Source organism: Schistocerca cancellata, chromosome 1 (genome assembly GCF_023864275.1).
Source record: "Schistocerca cancellata isolate TAMUIC-IGC-003103 chromosome 1, iqSchCanc2.1, whole genome shotgun sequence".
In the NCBI taxonomy this organism is placed as follows: domain Eukaryota; kingdom Metazoa; phylum Arthropoda; class Insecta; order Orthoptera; family Acrididae; genus Schistocerca; species Schistocerca cancellata.
Window position 1 is genome coordinate 823,779,719 of NC_064626.1, and position 5,846 is coordinate 823,785,564.

At 47.4% G+C, this 5,846-nt stretch overlaps 1 pseudogene; it reads right to left on the reverse strand.

Annotated features, from left to right (window-relative positions):
* Positions 1–5,489: 5,489 nt before the first annotated feature.
* LOC126102807 (5S ribosomal RNA) lies at positions 5,490–5,607 on the reverse strand (annotated as a pseudogene).
* Between the last annotated feature and the right edge of the window lie 239 nt (positions 5,608–5,846).

Genomic DNA, 5,846 nt, shown 5'->3' on the forward strand with positions numbered 1-5,846 from the left:
TAATCCACACTAGACGCAGCTAGCCTCGAAAATCAGAATTCTTGTTTAATCTCCGATATGCTACGACCCACACGTCCTGCATCAATATCATCCCACGCTCAAAGTTGGCAAACTCGTGACGCGGTGATGTGTTCAATACATACCTCTCAGTAACAGACTCCTTAAATATCGGCGCTGCATCTAGCAACAACGTCTGGATGTAATACGTGGCACATCCTAAAACTGGTCAGTTCCTTCCATGACTGTTGACCATTCACTTTATAAATTCATTATACACCGCCTGAATAACAAAAAAGGAGGTACCCAGAACGGGAGAAGGGAACGAAACGAAATTTCGAAGGGTGTCATAAAGCTGTTGTATCCTCTCCTGAGGCAAGCTCATCCACAACTGCTACTGGTTCTTAACTTCATGGATACTGGCACTGGGCCGAGTTGACATCGAAGTCGGTCCCACACATGTCCCATTGGGAACAGATATGGGGCCACGTAAGTATATCAACATCACACAGACCATTCATAGAGAAAAATGTCATTTATGGACTAGCATTGTTCTGTTGAAAAATGGTATCCTGTGCTGTCACATGAAACGTAACATATGAGGGTACAGAATGTCCATGACTCACTACCAGCCGTAACTTGTGGTCATACCCTATGGTTTCCCACACCATGACGTCAGAAGTGAGACTATCGTGTCTTTCCAAAATATTCGAAGAATGGGAGCTCTCCACAGTTAGCCGCCATACTCAATGACGATGGCTAAACCGGTAGTACAGAACGGCGATTCATCGCTGAACACGTCGTGTAGTTGTGACGTTAACTGCAACCTACACGTCAGACGGTAATTCCCTAGTCCGCCTGCTGCTAGTCTCCGACCAATGGTGCGGGTTGACGCAGAATGTTGCTGGAAATCCATTGCTAGTTCTCGCGTGGCAGGCGCAGATGCAAAGGAATTACGGTGTGCTTAGCACACAAACGGCGATCCTCCTTTGTGGTCGTGAAACGTGGTCACCCAGAACCTGACGATGAACATGCCTTCGCTCATGTCCCCATGCAGCCCAACATTGGACCGCTGTCACATCTGAACGCTCTGCAAATCTGTATATTGCATGATTCAAACAGTCGGCTAAATGGAGACCCGACAATGAAACCCCGGTCCAACTCTGCCAGTGCTGATACCCAAACTGTCTCACACAAGTATATGGCATCTGCACGTCCTTCGCAGCAATAACTCAACATATGACCTGTTCACCTTCCTTGTATGGCCTACCAGGCCTTCTAACACTACGAAGCGCGAACAACACTAATGTACTATGGTGGTCGTTTTATCTGCCACAGAGAATTGCAACTCTAATCAATTAGGTACCCGTCAATAAAGTGTATGTGTACGAGGTTACATTGACATCTGACCATGTCTTCTGAATGGTTCACATCTTTTTTCATACAGTGTATTTAGTGTGATCAAGACAGTTTCAAAAGAAACATATTTCTTTATATCTTCCACTCCCAGCCATTCAGATTTACAAGGGCTGCACGGAAAGTAAAGCACCGCATTTTTCTTCTTCAACTGTTCTTTATTGAACATAATGAGAATTACACATAAGAAAGAATGGTGTTTTATCTACACACCCTATTTTTTCACGTAATCTCCATCCCATTCTATGGCCTTCCTCCAGAGCGAAACAAGGGCGTGTATGCCCTGACGGTACCAATACTTGTCCTGGTGGCGGAACCAGTGCTTCACTGAATCACCTCCTCATCGTCTTCAAAAAGTCTTCCACGAATGGCATCCTGTAATGGCCAGATATGACAGGTGTGACAGCCGTGGATGGTCTTTCTGACGGCTGCAAATCGTGGAGTTCTGCCGAACCGCCACCTGATGACCTCACCCTCCGTGCCAAGCGAATAACTGTACTTCTGTCGACAGCACATGCTCCATAGACTTTTCACAAGTGTTTGTGAATATTCCCCGCAGTTTCTTTCTCTGCAGTGAGAAGTTCAATGACGGCACTTTGCTTGTAACGTACATCACCTACAGACGTCAGTTTGAAACTGTCCTGCATCTACGCTATCGGTCGGAAGCGACGAAAACTTGGCGCCCTCACTCAGGAGACTTCAAATAATACATACGAAACGTTTCGCATTCGTAGCATTGTTTTCGGCTGAGAAAAAAAAAAAACGCGGTGCATTACTTTCTGGGCGACCCTCGTAGGTGTTACTGGGTTCCCTAAATTATTTCAAGCGAACGCGTGGCTGTTCCGTTCGGAAAGGCGGCGGCTATTGTTTTTCCTCATCCTTGTTTCTGTGGGATAGCTTTCCGTCTCGAACGGACTCGATGTTTACTAGATGTTAAACTGTAACACCCCTTTTCTGTTATTTAAAAAGCGAACAAACAATTTTATTTAGAGCAACAAATGAAACAGAGACATAACAGGACTTCAAATGGTTCAAATGCCTCTAAGCCTGTGGGACTTAACATCTGACGTCATCAGTCCCCTAGACTTAGAACTACTTAAACCTAACTAACCTAAGGACATCACTCACATCCATGCCCGAGGCAGGATTCGAACCTGCGGCCGTAGCAGGAGCGCGGTTCCGGACTGAAGCGCCTAGAACCGCTCGGCCAGAGCGGCCGGTCATAACACGACTCCCTGTAATTCAAAAGGTGCATAAGGAAGAAAACTGATGTCCTTACGTCTATAGTGGCACAGGTTCTCTAAGAGTCTGATGTCACCGCACAATGAAACCCGAAAATAAAACCACATTTGATGAAGTTAGTGCTTCTCTGACCGTCTGCTTCATCTATCACCTGACTATGTGTCAAAGTAGACTGTTTCTATAACCACATCAACAAACAATACAAGTAACATTTACAAAAATAACAGTGGTTCAGCCAAAGTAGAGGGATAGCTGCAGAAAGGCGGAAGAGAAATAACGCTTCTACTGAATCACCTCAGGGAGAAAGGCGCTTCAGACCTTCGTCCCAGTCATCCACATTTAGGTTTTCCATGTTTTCCCAGAATCGGCGTGTATGGGCGTTGCTAGGCAACTTTCGATTTCCTTGGTCTCTTTTTCTTTAAAAAAAAAAAAAAAAAAACGGCAGAGAGATTTGTGTCAGTCTGTGCGCGGCTCTGGGAAAGGTGCACAGAGAGTGCGATGGAGTGAGTCGATGGATTGGTCAGAGCGACAGAGAAGTTGGAGAGATCCGTGAGGGAGCTGGAGTGACGTCAGGGCGAGAATGGCTCGGCGCGGCACATATGGGCCACCGGGGGCGGGCGCGCGCGTTACGGCGCCTGGGCGCAGCCGCGGCCGCGGCCGGGGTCACTGTGTCGCCGCCCGCCTCTTTGTGTGCGCCGTGAAGAACGCGCGGTCCACATTCCCGCTTAATCGCGATGCTGCAGATCGCGAATGGCCGCCGTTAGCTGAGAATTCCTCACAGCTACTACCCACACCTCGTCCAAGTTTCCTGGCGCCTCGGTCGCGTAGGTCACAGCTCGTTATGAGGAACGTGAGCTGAAAACGCGGTTTGTTGTTCCTGTTTTCGTTTTGTCAGTTTACATCTATCATGGTCATAATGTCTCTTCCGAAATGATTCCTTTGTCCAAGATATGGTTACACAGAGCATCGTCGGACATATGTGACTGGTTCGAGATTTATTTGACTTACAGAACCAAGTTAAGTGTTACTGGACTGGGAATATTCCACAGAAACGAAAATAACATCTAGACTGAGCAAAGGAAGCGTTATACGATCTCTAGTGTTTCCAATATACAAAACGATATTTCATACTGGATTAGCAGCACTGCAAGATGGTTCCCTGGCGACGCTGTTGTGTACAGGAGAGTATCGTCGTTCAGCAAACTTATGGAATTTTAGAATGACTTGGACAAAATCTTCATTTGATGTGACGGATGGCAACCGTCTGTAAATGTGGGTATGCGTAATGTAAAGCCCATTATAGACAGAAAGAACCCGATGATATCTCATTACAAGATTTCTGATCAACATCCTGACCATTTCACACCAGCTGATCAAAAGCGCCCGGACGTCTATTGGAGGACATTAATACATCTAATGGTGGACATTAATAAGGGTTGTGTCCACCCTTCGCCTTTATGACGGATTGAACTGTGCTGGGGACACTTTCAATAAGTTGTCTGAATACCTGTGGACGAATGGAAGCTCATTCACTCAACAGCCGAAATCAGAGAGATGTTGGACACGGGCGTTCGGAACGAAGTCGATGTTCTGACTCATCCCAAAAGTGTTTCGTTGGGTTCAGGTCTGGACGGGGGTCAGATCAGGCCAGACCACTTCAAGAATCTTATTGCGCCACAGATGTTCTTAATGACAGGCTGCAGTTTCATGCTCACAAACAATCGTCATCTCCGAACCATTCCTCTACTGTGCGCAGTACATAACGCAGTAAAATCGTTCATATCCTTTCGCATATAGCATCTTCTTAAGCGCAGCGAGGGAACCACACTCAGACTACGAAAGACTCCCTCCTACCATAGGATCACCTTCTCTGTAGTTCACTGTTGACACTACAAATGATGGCAGGTAACGTTCTCCAGGCATTCGCCAAACCCAAACTCTTCCATCGGTTTTCCATAGGATATACAGCGGTGTCATCCCTCCAAATCATTCGTTCCCAGTCATCCACTGTCCAGTGGCGTCGCTCTTTACGCCACCTCAAGCGTTGCTTAGCACTGACTGCAGGAATGTGCGGCTTGTAAGGAGCTGCTCGACCACTGTATCCCATTGTTTTAACTACCAACGCACAGGCATTGTGCTAGCTGGATTGCTGATAGTACTATGGATTTCATGTGGTTTTTTACAACCACCCTCGACAATGCACTACGGTCCTTGGCCTTCAGCACATGAGATCTGCAAAGTCTTGGTATAGCTTTACATTTCCACTTCACATAATCAAAGTTCGTTGGATTCGAGAAGTATTTGGGTATCCTTAGACTGGCTGAAATGTCCCTGATGGATTTGTTACTCAGGTCACATGCAGCGACTAGTCTACGTTCGAAATCACTGAGCTCTTCCGAATGATCCATTCTGCTGTTACTACTTCTCTACTGACAATACTTATTTTATACTGGCGGGTCTGCCTCTCGTGACACGTAGTGGTCCATACCGCATTACACAGTGCTGTCTCGATACATTCGATCAGACAGTGTATTTGGGATAATACTACGAAGTGATATGAAATGCGACGAACATGAAAACAGACAGCAAATGAATCCAGAGAGGCGCTGCTAAGACCGCAAACTCTCTCCTCCCGCACAGGCCATGAAACCCCAAAGGTACCGACTGGCCGCCGTGTCATCCTCAGCCCACAGGCGTCACTGGATGAGGATATGGAGGGGCATGTGGTCAGCACACCGCTCTCCCGGCAGTATGTCAGTTTCCGAAACCGGAGCCACTATTTCTCAATCAAGTAGCTCCTCAGTTTGCCTCACAAGGGCTGAGTGCACCCCGCTTTCCAACAGCGCTCGGCAGACCGGATGGTCACCCATCCAAGTGCTAGCCCAGCCCGACAGCGCTTAACTTCGGTGATCTGACGGGAACCGGTGTTACCACTGCGGCAAGGCCGTTGGCTAAGACCGCAACAGGTCGGTATAATCAAAAATCAAAATGGCTCTGAGCTCTATGGGACTTAACATCTGAGGTCATCAGTCCCCTAGAACTTAGAACTGCTTAAACCTAACCAGCCTAAGGACATCCATGCCCGAGGCAGGATCCGAACCTGCGACCGTAGTGACCACGCGATTTCAGACTGAAGCGCCTAGAACCGCTTGGCCACATCGGCCGGCTCGGTATAATCCACACGCAAGTGT